The 17,735-nt window shown below is 49.3% G+C and overlaps 1 long non-coding RNA gene across 1 annotated transcript in view; it reads left to right on the top strand.

The window, feature by feature from the left end:
- Positions 1-17,735, top strand: part of LOC144162003 (uncharacterized) — a 44,053-nt gene that overhangs the window by 15,965 nt on the left and 10,353 nt on the right. Inside the window, exon 3 of the long non-coding RNA XR_013320560.1 lies at positions 15,337-15,446. This is a non-coding gene — a long non-coding RNA (uncharacterized LOC144162003). The remainder of the gene's footprint in view (positions 1-15,336; positions 15,447-17,735) is intronic.

Here is a 17,735-nt window from a genome sequence, read left to right on the forward strand (position 1 = left end):
CGCTTAACACAAGATACATAGATCCCACAACACTATCAACCGACACCGTATTCAACATGATTAGGGGTGTGGTGTGGTGTAGTGTGGTAGCCGTGGTGTGCGTCACAAACTGTGCCTCTCTTTCCCTTTTTTACGAAGGACTTATGAAATGTTTCACCACTCAATAAAACCACATGCGGACTGAAACACAGCGGACTGAACGTCCCCTACGTTTCTTTCTGGCCCCTGCTGACCACTGGCCTTTCTTCTCAATAGAGAGGTTTAGGTGACCGTTTTTAAAGGTCACGTATGCTACGATAGAAAGCGGCGGTGCCATTACGCATGCCTGACGCGCCTGGCCGCGAGGGGCATTACGGCTGCGTGGCCCCCGCGACGGTCCGCTTCGCTCGCCAGGCTCGCTGAGCAGACCGCCGATGCAGCTGGCGCTCTCACACTCAATTCCAAGATGGCTGCCCCAAGCGAAGCGACTGCTACTGCGAACTCCGTTTTTAAGTGCGAATGCACTTCTTAAGCGAGCCTGAATCGTCCGCCGCCGTCGTCCGCATAGCAACAGCTGCGGGTGCGCGCGCTGCTCGTCTTCCTCCTCGTCTTCCCTAGCAACGGGGGGAGATGGGCGCGCGCTACTCTCCTCCTCCTCTCTCCGCTCAGTGACTGCGGGTGTTGGGCGCCTCCTCTCCACTTCGGGCGGGAGAGCTCTCGCTCGCGTAGCGGGCGCTCCGCATTCCGACGCGTGAGGGCGCTCGTGTAGCCCTCGCCGTAATGGCGGGCGCTACTCTCCTCCTCCTCTCTCCGCTCAGTGACTGCGGGTGTTGGGCGCCTCGTCTCCCCTCCAAAATAGAGAACCAAGAAGAAGACACCATGGAGACAAACCCCCAGTATGTCACCAGAGAAACATTAAATGCCAGCCTTGGTGATGTTACAGCCCCGATACTAACCCAACTCCAAGCCATCGCCTCCCAACTTAATCAGCTTTCGGCGCAGGTACAGAATACTCAACATAGAGTGGAGAGTCTCGAAACCCAGACTACAACCCTCCCTGGCCGTCTTGCGCGCAGAGAGAAGCCATATCATCGCCCGGTATTAAATGACACGGCTACTGACCTCCCCATCAACCATAATGACCACTAGTGCAAAATATAATGCGTGCTGTCCCACTGTCGTTTGGCAGTGGAATTGCAGGGGATTCAAAAATAAGAAAGGTGACCTTCAACAGCATATTGCTCATCAACAAGAACCCCCCGACGTAATAGCGATTCAAGAATCAACGGTGGTTGCCAAGCTCCCGGGCTATATTACACAGACAACGAAAGAAGGCAGAGACGTGTGCACTTTAATTAAGAAAAACATTACTGCCATCCACCACCAGCTCTCTAGTAACCCCCATGATTGCGTCCTTACAGAGCTGGTTTCGCAGAAACTCAAATGTACGAGCAGTCTGTTCATCCTTAACATTTATTGTCGCCCCAAAAACAAAGCGCCGGGATTGGCAGACATTATCCGACAAGCAAAGTGCCTGGCGGGTTCCAACCCATTCATCGTTGTGGGTGACTTTAACGCTGCTCACTCTGAATGGGGATACACGTACGTCAACAAACGGGGCAAAGAACTGTTGAAAATAATAGATGAGGAGAACCTCACTCTCCTCACGGAGCCAAGTGCCCCAACTCGTATAGGCACGAGCACAGCCCGGGATACTAGCCCTGACCTTACGCTCGTTGCACACGCCCCAAATGCCACCTGGAGCAATACGGAGGACAACCTCGGGAGTGATCATATGATACTACAGATGAAAATCCCAGGGCCTCAGTTCCGTAGGGTCATCGGGGTAGCAAAACTTACTGATTGGCAAGCACTACGCTCCCATAGAAGAGGTAAAACAGAAGAAAAGATAGAAGACATAAGTCACTGGGCGAAGACGCTCGTGGAAGAAATCACGCACTACACGAAGAAACTCAGCCTCTCCGATGACATTCCAGCGGTCGACCCACACCTGCTTCATTTATGGGAGGCAAGGCGCAGCCTTCTTCGCAGATGGAAGGTGCAAAGGCACAACAAGAGACTCCGCAAACGAATATCTTTGCTCAACAAAGAGGCGTCAGCGTACGCGGCCGAGCTCTGTAGGCAGAACTGGCTTCAGATGTGCGATGCTCTTCAAGGAAGACTAAGTACATCCAAGACGTGGAACATCCTCCGCTACCTAATCGACCGTACTAAAAGTCGGAGTGAAACAAGTAAGACGATGCAAGCCATCATTCACCAATTTCCTGGCACGCAAGAAGACCTCTTACGGGAGCTACAGGCAAGATATTTTCCGCCTACACCCAGGGTGCAGTTGCCAGAGTACGCGGGATGCCCCAATTCAGATCTCGATAGCCCAATAACATCAGCTGAAGTGAGGGCGGCTTTGCTGAAGATCCGCCGGAACACGTCCCCTGGCATGGACCGCGTGTCGAACAAGGCCCTAAGAAACCTGGATGACGGCTCCGTGGAGGCTTTGACTACCTACATGAACGAGTGTTGGGAGAAGGGGGTGGTGCCACCGGCCTGGAAAGAAGCAGAGATTCGTCTCCTTCCAAAACCAGGCAAAACACCTTGCACGGATAATCTTCGCCCCATCTCCCTCACTTCGTGCATCGGAAAGCTGATGGAACACGTCGTTCTTAACCGTGTACAAAGGTTTCTTGAAACGACGGACCAAATGCCTCACTCGATGTTCGGTTTCCGCCCGCACCTCTCAGCTCAGGACGTACTGCTGCAGCTGAAGAAGGACATATTTGAGGCAGCCAGTCGCACTACACCCAAAGCGATCCTGGCTTTAGACTTGAAGGGTGCGTTCGACAATGTAACGCACGAAGCAATCCTCACAAATCTTGGCAACCTGGGTTGCGGGGAAAAGACGTACTCATTTATCAAGAATTTTCTGTCTGATAGGACTGCGATCATTAAGATTGGCGACATCCAGTCGTCTCCCATAAAGTGTGGCAGTCGTGGTACACCACAAGGGGCAGTGCTATCGCCTCTACTTTTCAACATAGCCATGATAGGCCTTCCCCGACAATTAGAGAAAATCCCCAACATTAAGCATGCCCTGTATGCGGACGATATAACGATCTGGATTGCCAAAGGCTCTCCAGGCGTTATGCAAGACAGCCTACAAATGGCAGCGGACGTCGTCCGCACCTACGCCAGCCGATGTGGTTTAACTTGTGCCCCGCAGAAGTCGGAACTTATAATAGTACAAAAATGCCGCAGGGACGTTTCAGACATCAAAATTTGGCTCGATGGCATACTCATCAAACCGAAACCCTCAATCAAGATATTAGGGATGACATACCAGGAAAACTGCAAAAACACCCTGCTTCTCAACAGGCTCCAAGAAACCACGGCTCAAATTATTCGGATGCTGCGTAGGGTGGCGAACAGGAGCCATGGACTAAAAGAAAACGACATGGTCCGTCTTGTGCAAGCCTTCGTCGTATCCAGAATCGTTTACGTGGCTCCTTATGCGGTTTTGGGGACATCGGAGCGCGAAAAGCTAGACGTCCTTCTTAGAAAGGCATATAAGCAAGCCCTGGCACTTCCTCCAAGCACCTCTACGGTACGACTCACGGCTTTGGGACTGCACAACACCATCGAAGAGCTCATGGAGGCCCACCTAACGGCGCAGAAAGTAAGACTCGGAGCAAGCCCAACGGGTAGGGAAACGCTAGCTACGCTTGGTTACACGGCGCCGCACATCACGGAAAACGCAGTGGACATCCCGCCTGAACTAAGGACCAGAATTCTTGTCCGTCCAATACCCCGGAACATGGCCCCTCAACATCATGAGGGAAGACGCCTAGCAAGAGCAACTGCGCTAGAAAAACAGTACGGAGGACAAGACTACGTCGTATATACAGACGCGGCGGAATACGCGAGGTACGGGGTAAGATCGGCGGCAGTTACCTCCACAACCGACCTCCTTTCCAGTCTGACGCTTCGGTCGTCAAACACCCAGCAGGCTGAAGAGACGGCTATCGCCCTTGCCCTCTCCCAGACAAAGGCTAGCGTAATTATTACGGATAGCCAAGCCGCCTGCCGAGCATACCAAGCAGGTAGGGTTTCAAGACAAGCGCTTCGGGTTCTGCTTCAACGGCCACCGCAGAAGCAGGTCACAATCATTTGGACCCCGGCCCACTCTGCTCTTCGCGGCAACCAGACGGCACACGTCCTGGCCCGAGAACTCGCCCACCGGGCACCGCAAGAAGAGTCGGAGCGAACCTGGCAACCGCTCCTCACATACGCCGACATCACCCAACACTATCGACTAGCGAGACAACTCTATCCCCCAGTCACCGATCAGGCCACGAAAGAACAGGAAGTCATCCTGAGACAACTACAGACTAATACCTACCCCCACCCAACACGACTACATGCCATCCACCCTACTCTTTACGACCCCCTGTGTACTCACTGCCAAGCACCAGGCACGCTGTACCATATTGTCTGGGAATGTCAACGGAACCCAGACCTTCCCCCCATCCCCAACCCCTCACGCGAGCAGTGGGAGAGTACGCTGGCCAGCTCTTCTCCTGAAACGCAGCTTTTGCTAGCGGAAAGGGCGAAGACAGCCGGTCGTACCAACGGAGTCTTGGACTGAAGACCCCGACCACAAATATGCTCACTTCAACTGTGATTAAAGTTTCTCTCTCTCTCTCTCTCTCTCTCCCCCCTCCAAGATCACGATATCCACCGTAATCGCGCAATCAACAACCGTGCATTCGCACTTACACACTCTCCCCCTCGGGGAAGTGAGAGGGAATTTTTTTTAGATGCGACGCTCAGAGCATCTCTTGTCGGCGGCCCTATCCTTCCTGCGTGCGTCCGTTGTTGTCCGCGTGCGTCCGTTGTCGGCAGCCACTCTCCCGCTCTCCTCTCCGATAGCAAACACTCTCTCGCGAGGGGAATTGGATTGGATTCGATTGGATTGGCTTGGCTTGACTTGGATTTGATTGGATTATATTTGGATTGGATTGGATTAAAGTGGATTGTGTTGGATTGTGTTGCGTCATAGCCGGCAGACGCATTGGCGCCGGCGCGTGCCCAGGTGAGAGGTTGTGCGGCCCAGCGCGCTCTTACTCCGCCGGTGGGCGGCGCTGCGCGCGATGCTGTGCATGTGCAGTACTCTCTCTTTCCGCGGTCTCCTCTCCTTCGGGCGCGCTGCGCATATAACCGGTGTGCCGCTCTCCGGCGGCCTTTCGGTCGACGGTTGCTCTTCGCTTGCGCTTGAACCCCCCTCAGCGTCGCATTACATCAGGGTTCCCGCGAGGGGAGGTGGGCGTAATTTTTTAAGTTAACACATCAACGGTGGAACTGCGAAAGCGCTTCCAAGTAGGCCAAGATATCACACACCTCAACGAGGTTTACGAAGAAAGAAAAGATCGCCGCCCTAAGCGGGAGCTCACTTTTATGCAGGTCCAGAAAGGCAGAGTAGAGTGGAAACTTGGGCGTGTTGGTAATTCATTTTGGAAAAAGGTTTCAGAGCGCGGGAGACGGGGACGAGAAAGAACACAGGACACAGCGCTTGTCCTGTGTTCTTCGTCGTCCTCGTCTCCCGCGCTCGGAAACCTTTTATCCAGAAAGGCAGACTTGTTTCAAGTAAATAATTACAATTATACCGCATCCGCGACTAAATATTATATAAAACATGCCCATAAACACAGTATATTGGTTTACTGGGGAAATGAAACTACTAATTTTTATCATTACTTTCGGGAGAAATTCTGGTATACACACCCGGCGGGCCCGACCAGCAGCACGAATGTTTCTCCTTCAACCAAGATAGGGTTAATGGTTAGCTAAGATACTTCCTGTTGCTGACGCTCCGGTCGCGCTGAGCGGGCAGCCTGAAGAGGAGCGGACCGTCAAAAACGATCCGCTACAATTCTTTATTAAATCTTGCCACCACCACCACCGTGCATAAAATAAACGCGGTTCCTTCCACATGACTGTTGTTCTGCACATTTGATCCGTGCAATGTGTGAGCCGGAATGACCACTGAGCCGCCGGAATCTACAGCACCGGTGAAACAGGATGGCGCCCACAATATTTCCAGATACGCTATAGTGCTTTCGGATTCACGATCTCATAACATGGGCTTAGCGCCCGAGAATTGATTTTCTACGTTCTTCGTTTAGAGCAACCTGTGGTCGATTTCGGTGGTCGGTGGTCAAAAAAGCACCGTGCTGGCACCTTTTCTGCAGGCGGAAAGTAAGAAACAAACTGAAGTACTACAATCAAACAGCGTAAAAGAGCCAATATTAGGGTCACCGGGTAGGTCTCAATACAATATGCCCAACTGTGCCTATGTTAGTAATGGAATCAAGACAAAGAACGTGCAAAAAACACCATATGGGTGCTGGGCTGGTGTACCGCCCATTCATGCTTCGCAGCTAGCAACCTGTTACAGCTTGCATGTGAGATGCACCGATCTGTTGACGGTGGGCCATCATGTGGGACAACTCAGGGGTTACCGACGGGCCGCCGCTAATGGCTTACTGGAGAGTCGTGACCTACCAGTAGTTTTTCAGGCTGATGCAGGTGACAGACAGACAGGCAGACAGACACAGGCATACGTAGACAGGCAGACAGACACAGGCATACGTATACAGGCAGACGTATACAGACAGAACGACGGACGAAACTTTCAGCGGTTACTAAGCCCCAAGAGATTAGTTTCAAAAATTACACGAGGCTTTGTTGAAAAAAATTGCAGAAGATGACAGAGAAAGGTGGTAGAGGTGAATGCTTGATGTATTCGATGTGGGAATCTACGCTCGATAAAGACAGCAAAATAAATTGCAGCCCATTATAGTCTCCGCTATTGTGTTCTTAACCGGCGAAATATCAATCACCGTCATAGTCAAGGGTGCAGAGTTACTGATAAATAAAATTATTACAATGTTAACCATGGCCAATGATGATCGACATTATTGTGATTGCCATAGTAAGCACAGCAAAGTGACTGAGGAGCAAAGTGAAAACTCAGAAGTATCCCCATAATTGTCGCAATTGTCGCAGCATGCAAAGTGTGCTTCCCGCTGACGAGACGCTTGGCAAAGCTATAGCGTAAGCGAAAATCACAGTCGCCGAAGTCGCTACCCGGCTTCACGAATTGTATGCCAATTTTGAAAGGGTGTTGTTTGGGGGGGGGGGGGGGGGAATACAGTGCAAAGCATGGATACCAGAAATCTTTGAAACACCGATGAATGCCTCATTACACGATACACCGGCGTCGGGTGAATGCGTGATGGAAATTGAACCTAGGAATGGCCCTCAGTGCACGGAAAATAAAATTAAGAGAAAGAAAATTTAGTTCTCTGGGATTAAAACCCGAGGACCACAAGGTGAGAATACGCATTTAATGCAACGCCGCCGATCACTAATAACACCTGATAAAAGGTCACCCTCGTAAATGTGTTGTGGCCTTTGTTCCAGAAGCATGCTAGAGATACATGTGCACAATCCTACAGGAATAATATGTGCTTCCTGTTTGCACAAGTAAAATATCACGCTTACGCTAACATTGTATGTGTAGGGTTAACTAGGGCGATCTACGATATTTCTCATTTATTTACCAGAGAGGAGTAGAATACAATGCAAAGGGAAAAGGGTTATGACATCATAATTTCAGAACCCAATACTATCGGTGCTGTGTCCTCTGGTGTGTACTTCGGACGATACGTCCATCTTGTACAAGGGAAGAATATTTTCGTAATCGCATTGCTTAAAGGGACACTGAAGTGAATTTGTCAAGCTCCCGTTTTTGCTTGCACTGCGTAGACTGGCTCAAATTAGCACACTTTTCATCGTTTATTCGGTTGACAAATCGGTAATTATTTTACAAAGCGCGAAAGAAGAAAAACTACCATGCGCGGTTTGCGGCGGCAGCACCAACTAAAGCTGTGACGTTAGGAGGAGCGGGCACCGTGATTGGACGATGCCCAAGGTGAGCAACCAAACAAGTTTCGGTTTCGGTTCTGTAAAACACAACCGTTGGCGTTGTTGGATGGGCATTCTCAATAACTCAGTAATCATCGTACCGCGCTTCTTCCATGTTGTCAGCTGTAAAAATGCATAAAGAAAAGCCTCCTAGAACGGATTGGAATCGTAGCATTCACTAGCCGAAACCTACGCAGTGCATGAACGCCCTCCGCGTACCCGCAGACGCCCAAATGTCATGCGCTTTTCCCCCATATTTGGAGCTTGCCCCCCTCATGCCTGTGTCGTAAAAAGCGTGTTCGCACCAGGCTAAGGGTCTGTTCATTCTGGCCTGTGCCCACTGCCTGCAAGCAGTCGGTGCTTATGGCAACAGCACGCCAACGAGAACTCGCTAGCGCGCCAGTGCCAGCCTGCGCGCGTTTTGTGAACTAGTTCGTGGAGCCATGAACGTTGCGGCCCAAAAAAGGTGAACTCAATATAGAAAACATCGGCAGAAAACGAAAAAGTTCACTTACTAAAAAAAAAAGCACGGACCCGCGGGGATTCGAACTCATGACTTGCAAAATACTTGCGGTAGCACACCTAGCAACCCAAACCGATCGGCCACAAAGCGGGCTCGGCTGGCGTCGGTAATATAGGGTATATATTGTACAACCAGTTTACACTTTCTTTAGTTTTGATATTTCAAGCAGCTTAGGTGACTATTTGTTGTATTGCGCTCGTGCAGTAAGCGTCGCCCGAGTTTCCACAATAGCTCACGTCTAGCAATTGCATTTCGTAGACGGAAAAGCGTTCGCAGATGCGTAGTCATGCTGGTGACCGCTGTGCTTGTTCGCCCAGCGCAAAAAAGTGCTTCCCGCACCCTAGTTTTACGCTGTACGGTAAAAATATCATTTGTTTTTATTTCCTTAGTAACTATATTGACTTCGCTGACTCTTCTCCAGCCTTCAAGAGGCCTTATATTTTCCTACTGGCATACCAGTCAGCGAAGCGTCGCATGTGCGCTTGTGCAGCGCTTGTGTGAAGCGACCTTGACTTGGAGCTAGATACAGTGTACAAACTAACCAAGTAAAGAAAGGCAAATTCTACCATTCACAAACGTGTCCTGGCTTCGTTTCAACTGAGCGAACGAATTGCGACGACCCGTCGGCGGCCGGCAGACGAAACGCTGGGCCGACTGACTCTGTCTGAAGGCCGGGGAGCCGTGCAGTAGCGCAGCCAATTGCCAGTTTATCCCCTCCTGACGTCACACGAAAACGCTGCAGAAAATGGGCGAGCGTAAAGAGAGGAGCAAAGCATTTTCGAATTAATTTTTCTACTAAATAAAATCGCGTAAACGCGCCCAGGGTGGTCGAAACATGGCTTGGGGACTCCGGACTACAATTTCCTCAAGTAATCCCGTAATGTTTAACTTCAGTGTCCTTTTAAAGGGGCACTGACACAAAAATTTTTCATCTTTTTTTTTTGTTGCGATAAGTAGCTAGTGCCCTACTTATAACCTGCAGGAACCTGATTTGCTTCAGCGTGCGACGGTTGTTTAATTAGAGGCATTTTCAATGCGGTCAGTCCCAGTTTCGGTTTCAGCGGGTGCCGCGAAACGATAGATTTTGTGTGAACAAAGCTGACTACGTGACCGTCGGAGGGATATCGCAGAGCTGAGCCGCCATAGCTTGTCGAATCCGCATCGCCGGCAGTTTCTGCGAATGCCCCCACGTACTGATCTCGTGAGCCACTTAATTAAAAAGCGACCGTGGACGTGACGCAGGAGCTTCGAGTGCAAATGCTACCGCGGCTAATGAACGACGCGCTACTCCCGAGACAGTGGGTGGCAAGACGCGCGCTGGGAGCAGCCGGCCGGTCTGCCTACAGGTCCGCCTACAGATGTGTTCGGCTTAGCACTGCGGCGGAATTCAGTGGCGTAGCCAGGGGGGGGGGCTGACCGGGCTCAAGCCCCCCCCCGAAATTTTTCCGGCCAGCGCCGTGCTGCCTGGTACGTCGCCTGTGAACAAAGGGGCATAACCTTCGGACGTGCTACTATTAAAAACATTCACCACTGAATGCCTGTCCTGACGCATTGGTGCTTACACAAAACGAAGCACCCAGGTCAGGATAATTGCGGAGGGGTGCAGCTCCAAAAGCGATGGCGCCTTCGGGTAAGCTCAGCAGCCTCAGCCCACGGGACGCCAAAGGCATGCGTTGTGTCCCTTTGTGTGTGGCATGTCGCCCCACAGAGAATAATTGCCCGGCTGAGTCGTTCTCAGCAGAGTAGATTGACTCGTCACGGTATGGCCGGGGAACCATGGGGTGCGCAAAAAAAAGAGGGACCGCCGGTCATTGATGGGTGAAGACTGGCACGATGAAGGCCCGAAAGGGAAAAGACGATCTTTGTATGCGTAAGCAGAACCACGTGTAAACGGTGGTGGTTCTGAAGAAAACGATGGGTCTGCGTATTGGGCGAAACGTCTGCTTTAGCTGGATGACTGGCGGGGGAAGTGGGGGGGAGCAGAGGGCCTTTGTGGGTGAGGCGCACAGCAAAGTATGCCCCTCTTCTGCACGTCACCCCTTCATTCTTTTTCACGTTTCTGTGGAGCCCGGGAGGGTGTTGGCGTGGGATAATTGTATGGTCTCAGCTTGCGCGCACTGCATGTCCTCTCCTGAAAGCGGTGTTCCAGACAGACATTTTCTCCTCCGCGATTAGGCAGATTCGTTCGGCGGTATTTTTCGCTAACCTAGGAAACTGGGGAACACCCACTTGACAAAAAGGGCGCGCTGCCCCCAAAGCGGGTTTACATGAATGCGACAGCAGCGTATCGCATTGGTTCGGCGAATCCGGCGCGGCTTTATTGCAAGCGCGAAGGCCGACAGTCACCAGCCCTACCACGGGCAGACGGCGGTCGCGACAGTAACCAATACCCGATGGCCATCTTCGACCTCGGTCACAACTAAAGCCCCTCCATTGCGTCCACGGCCGCTTTTTGCCTGGGCGGCGGCTGCCCAGAGCTGTGTATAGTCAGGGGCCTGAGTCACAACAACGCCGACATGAGAGAACGGTGCAAGGGCAGAAGCGCCCTGGCTTTGGGAAGCTCACACTCGAAGTGCCATGCAACACACAAAAGAGGCCGCAATTGTAAGTCATTTTCTTCCCTTGACCCCTGATTTATGCTTGCGTGATCACTGACTTGCGTGATCACTGTATCTTTTAATATTTAAATAATTGCTTCCTAATATTTACACGACGTCACAGTACCTTTATGTCTGCAAGCGAAAAAAGTTATATCTACTTTTATTTCTAATGCAATTTTTGCGTTTGAATTGGTTGTTGAAAGGAGCGCCAGCTATGAACCGGGTAGGTACCTTTGAAAGAGGGAAAACGTAAATTCTACTCATATAAATGCTTAACTATCCTATGATGCACAAAGTTGACGAGGGTTACTCAAAGCGTATCGGGACAGCGTTAAGTTACCGCTGTCTATGAAGTACATGAAGAGTTAAAAATATATTTGTGTTCTCTGCAACTTCATCTACATTCACGCAACTCAATGTGAGGTAGGCGCTGTCGCATGGTGTGCCCGTTATCGGAACTTTTGTTGCCGCGTTTCACACTGACGCGCGCATTCACTGCTACACCCAATTTTAAAATCATCTTAACAGTGTGCGCAAGTGAAGGACCTTCGTACTGGTGACGAAGAAACCAACGTGCCTTTCTAGTAGAATTTTCCTTCAGCTCTTTCTGGCCTTTTTTTTTTTTTTTTTTTGAAGTTTTGTGGGCTCAAGAGTATCGTTCTTTCAATGCTCAAACGATTTGGCATGATGAACGAATGTCGTAATTAAAAAAAACAGGCTACAGACCACAGGCCCTCTCAAGAACACCAGTACACTTCCGCCCCCCGCCCCACATACGGGTGCGCGCTGAAGTGATTTTGCCGGGATCCACTACTGTTATACGTCCTAAAATATCGCATGAAGTAAATTTCGAGCAATACTTAAGTAACCCAAATGACCGATGAATTATCACTGCAAACACATTTGCAATTTTTTGCCAATGTATTGTGTCGTAGCCTGAAACCATGCTTCAATTTAAACATCACGGTCGCTGTACCACAATAACTGTACCATTAGTGCCCATTTCATGCTGAAATACTGTAGTCTGTGGCATTTATCTACGCAGGGCCATGCCATTACGCATGTTTTCTTGGTGCTACGGGCAACAAAATGCTGACTCATTTCGAGCATCGACCCAAGCCTGAAGGTCATGTGCAGCTTCCCACTGCACCCTGTTTTCTGGTGGACCAAGGAGCGTCCCAACATAATAATATATTTCCATTTCCCGAGTCGCTAACGAAAACCGCAAGATTCCTGTGCGTCCTCCAATGCTGTTTTATCGTTTACCTTTAAAACCGCCCGTGTGTGCTCGGCTCAACAATGGCAGCGCATGCGTCCACTAAACAGTATGTCATTTCATTAATATTTGAAACCAGAATGGTAGGACCTCATTATAATTCTTTCCTGAGATCTCACGACAAAATTCCAAATGCAGCAAGGTTTTGCTCAACTTGCATGCCTAACCGCAAGAGTATGGTCAAACAACGCCGTCTTTGCGTTAATATTTGTTCTTGATGAATTTAAAGTTCGTTATTGCATTGAATAGTGAACTTTGCAGTGATTTGCTCTACCTCATCCAAGAGTGGTACTTACACCTAAAGGGGATTGCCGCCCCACAAAAGTTGCTGAATAGTACACTCCTTCAGGCAGACTGTAGGGAATTTACGCACGAAGAATTGAAAACTTGACAGAGAATAATGCAAGTATTTCAGAACACCAAGGCCGAGCTTTTTACAACAGAGTCGACATTTGGGCGTACCGAAACATTAACCAGATTGGCGATGTTACAAAGCACCAGCTTCTCATATCTACCTGGCGTCCTTAGAAGCTATGAGGTGGACTGCGTCACAGAATCAAAACAGAAGCCGAAATTTCAATTGACATGGCTTGACAGTACCGATGGCTGAATTATTCCGCTTTGCGTGAGGGCTAATCCTACCATGTTCGTGTAATTTTCGCCGTTAACAGCGCAGTTCTCGCGCGTGATGTCTGTGTAACGCTTCTTGTATGCATAATTCATAGCCTGTCGTTTTTTTTCTTAAGATAAAACCTGCGCTACATATAACGTAAGTGCATAGACTCGGTGTATTCTGCACAAACTTTGCTTCATTGGCCTTACACTGGAAGATTCTGTACGGGCGCAGAAGGCTTATAATCAAAACAATTTCTGCATTTAAACATCAACTAAATAAAAAGATCTCATTTTTATGGCCTACGTAATGTTATTTCGGATGTCACAGACACCATACTGCACATGTTGAAATAAAGCAAGTAATCACGTGAAACTGTGACCATTTAGTGCAATGCCTGCACAATGTGCCCGTGCGTGCAATGTACGTCCCGTATCACGGGCGCAGATTTGCACCACGCGGTCTGCGGATTTTCGCCCAGTTTACAACTTCACCTGGCACAAATACAATCACAATCAACACCAATATCATGAGAGAACCTTAAAGGGCCTATTTGAAGACAAAATACAACCTAGTTCAATTTAATAGCACTGGTAACTCGCACAGCTCCATTTCAATCACAGACGTTTTTTCAATCGAAGCAATGCAATGTCATAAATTTTCAAATTGTGCGCTGCAGTAAAGTAATATGGGCAGGAGTGATGTATATAGGCCAGCACTAAAACGTAGTTATGAGTATGTTAACTGCACGTTAGAATTCAAGTGATAAGATCAATGGAGGCCCCTCTACAATCGCGCAATGTTCCTTGGCGGTGACTTAGGTCGTTGGGCCAATCGTACATACAAGATACTGTGATGTCATAGTGAAATCGCTACCGGGAAGTGGGCGGGGATTCGCCACTGCTTCAAATGTTTAATTGACTCATTGATGGATTGTAGGGTTTAACGCGCCGTAGTGGAGGGGCTCCTGATTAATTTTGACCACCTGGGGATCTTTAACGTGCTCCGAAATCTTGTACATACGGGCGTTTTTGCTTTTCACCTTCATCAGAAAAGCGGCCGCTGCGCCCGGGAATCGAACCCGCGTCCTCTTGCTCTGCAGCAGAACGCCCAATGTTTAATTTATTATGTCGATTATTCCTTTGATTAGTTTGAGATAGAACTGGTATCGTTGTTATTGGGACAAGACAGTCTTTTTAATGAACGATAGTCTTTTTAATGAACCCAACATGTATTTTATCTTCGTAGCCTTTAAGGGCGCTTGCAAACTGCCGCGCTTTTTTTTTTCTTTCGGTGGGGGGGGGGGGGGGGGGGGGCGATCGAGAACAACCTTAGCCCCCCCCGAATAAAAATCCTGGCTACGCGCCTGCGGCGGATATTAGATTGCCGCTCTCATAAGCAGTACAGATGACAATTTTTAATGCAACACTCCTTCGCATCACTAACTCCTTTCTCGTATAAGCTGCCATGGTTGGGACTTGGCAGCGGTTACAAGCTATCACTCGGGCTACCTGCGCCGGCCTGGGCCTCTTCGCGGCCGTGGCCGCCCCCTGCACAGCGACCGTGCGGCTCGCTCAGTGGGCTTGTCGTGTCTCCGGCGCGTTTTCGCATCTAATGTAAATAAAAAGTAATAAAAACAGAGCGCCTGGAATCGCTGTAGAACTTTCGTCGCGGCCAGCTGCGCGATGAGCCGACGAAATTACGGCGCCTCCGCCGCGAACGATCGGGTCGTTCGTTCTCGAGAGCAGAAGCTCCGCCCTCCGGCCCTCCGATTGTAGCGGAGAGCCGGGCGAGCCGGCGAAAAACACCGGCAGTGCGGAAGCGGCAAACACAAACTCGTGACGTGTTCGGATGTTAATATTTACACAATATCCAAGGGATGTCGATTGCGCGTGGTCCTCTGCTGGCTGCTCGTTTTGGTTTCGCAAACTTTAAAATTGATTTTAAATAGGTTCTAGGCTGTATTCGCCGCTGATATTTTGCAGATGATGTATATGTGTTCACAATCTATCTCCGAAGTTATCTCGCCTTCAAAATTTTGTGTCCGTACCCCTTTAAGATGAAATATGATGCTTCCGCCTTACAAAACATGACTTTTGTTATGTGTCTCTCAATTTTTATTTACAGTTCGCCGTGTTAAAAGAGCGGACTATGGCTTTAGAATATCAAACAGCAAAAATTAGACAAAGCGTAGTCCCATACGTTTCGAATTACAATTCTACATGGGCACCCAAACCCTTATTTACTTTGCCATACACGCTTGGTTTACTGCCCTGCTAATTGTCCTTAGTATTGAGCTGACGTTCGCAGTAACAATAAAGTTATGACTTTTTTTCTTACATAGAATGAAGGTGCCGAAGTATGGAACGTTCTATACTGCCCCTGGTGATGTTCCATACAGTGCGGACAAGCCTCGTACGGTGCCGAACTCTGTCACTCTGCGGAGCAAACCAGGTACGCAATTTCCAATTCTCAGTGAAACGACACGCCCCCTTCTTTGTTTCCAAGTATAGTTTGTGTTTGCACCTTGGCTAATTCCACTTTAGGTTTGTACATAGTAAAAGAGATTATACGCTGGTTAAGTGCAACTGAACTATATAAACGCCGTGGGAGCTTGTGGGATGTAAAACATTCAGGCCTCAAATATTTTATACTGGCATTGTTGAAGGGGCACTGCCCCAAATCTTTGAAGTAATGTTATTGCACAATTCGCTTCCTTTACTCAACAGAATACCCTGCCTGGAATACGAGTGCTATGCGAAGCGTGGAACATACTTTGATTTGACCTCTTTTATCGCATCGGCGGAACCGGGTGCAGCAAATAAACATAAGCGCGACATCACTGTGTGGTAGGGAAACGAAGGTGGCGTAGCCGGGTCTCTCCGACCTGCGGCAGAAACAAGCTCATGCACGTATCCAGACCAACAGGCGTAGCCGATGACCAGAAAGGCACATTTGCCAAAAACAAAGTTCCTCACGCGGATGAAGAGCCGATAATAAGCCTGTAATCGCAAGAGAAGTGAGCATCAGGAATTTCAAAGCGGTGATCAGATATCCGCCGCGATGATTCGCGATAGAACACCTGCAGACAGCTCAGCGGCTCACCTCAGGTGGCGGGGACGTCAAAACAACAGCCTGCGGAAGCCTGCACAAAACGGTGAGGTGATAGCGTGGTGCTCTCGTTCTGTTATACGCACCCTAAGAGATGCAAGTTATGGAAACCGAAATTGGTGATTTGCAGGTCGTTCTACACAATAATTACCGTGCGTTCAAGAATTTAAATTTCTGTTTCGGGGTTGACGAGCACTTAAGCATCGACAAAAGCAACTAAAGGAAAGCATAATATTTGTGTTAGTACTCCTTTAAAAAAACATTTGTATGAGACACACTCGTTTTGAAGGAATTTGTAAAATTTTTTTTATGGGAAGTTTCGAGCACTCTCAGTGCGTATGCTACTTTATTTATTAGAAACATGAACTCTAAAGTGCTGTCCTCCTCTCTGCATTAGTCTTGCCGATTTTTTTATGACGTTTAGTATTACGCTTACTCGAGTGGCTTGGCTTCACTGCGGTACGGCGCGGCTCTCCCACAATCTGGCGGCTAACAGCGGGCCGTCGGAATTCGTTAGCTCACTTGGAAATTCAGTGGGACCAATTTGTGCTTGAAAGAATGCTCTTTTAGTTTGTTAGTTTGAAGACTATGTCAAGCTTAGTAAATTCTATGAAATCAAAGCAGCTCCACTTAAGCTTCGCTGACTGAAACGCGATAGAATACCTAAGGCTAATGAAAGGAGGGAGAAGAGTCAGCGATGTGAATATAGTACCAAGGAATTAAAACCATTCCTAAACTTTACAGTAAAGCGTGAAACCAAGGTGCGGAAAGCACTTTTGCACCAGGTGAGCTAGCAGGGCGGTCAGCAGCATGACCACACATTTTAGTTCGCTCTGCTGCCTAAAAAATGCAGTCGCTAGACGTAATATTTTTCGGAAATTAGGGAATACTTATTGCACAAGCGTTATTGAAGAAATGTTATCTTAGGTGCTGGGAATGCCGAAACTGGACAAAATAAATCGGCTATAGACGGTATTCGTTGAAAAGTTTAGCGGTCAATTTCTTCGCTTGGCCACACTGGAAACGGCCACAGACATGGCCGATGCGCCACGGACACGGCGCAGCCTGGGCCACTGTGGCCGCACCCTGAAGAAAAATTCACCCGCATTTCCCCGAGGGGGAGCATGGGGAAGTGCGAACGCACGGTTGATGCTATGAGGGGGGCTATGTTGAACTGTGTTGGCATTCGCCTCTTAGTTACATTATCACCCCCTTGTGATCAACTGTGGCATTCACAAGAATCCATCTAGACTGCGGAACCGGCGACCGACCTCGACGGAGGCGGCTAGACTGAACTGCGCCGCACCTCGCGCGGTGAAATGCGAGAGCGCGCGACATCAGGCGAGCGCACTACGTCATCGCGCCGTTGCTACACACGCTCTCCCTCCGCTCCGCGCCGTTGCTAGGGGCGAGGAGGACGCGATAACACCTGTTGCTGAGCTGCGGTGGACGGACGGTGGACGAGTGATTAAAGGGACACTGAAGTGATATGTAAACATTGCGGGATTACTAGCGCAAATTGTAGTCCGGAGTCCCCAGGCCATGTTTCGACCACTCTAGGCGCGTTTACGCGATTTTATTTAGTAGAAAAACTAATTCGAAAACGCTGTCCTCCTCTCTTTACGCTCGCCC

The sequence above is a fragment of the Haemaphysalis longicornis genome, unplaced genomic scaffold (genome assembly GCF_048455015.1).
Source record: "Haemaphysalis longicornis isolate Haplotype H1 unplaced genomic scaffold, Haemaphysalis longicornis Haplotype H1 scaffold_12, whole genome shotgun sequence".
Classification (NCBI taxonomy): Eukaryota; Metazoa; Arthropoda; class Arachnida; order Ixodida; family Ixodidae; genus Haemaphysalis; species Haemaphysalis longicornis.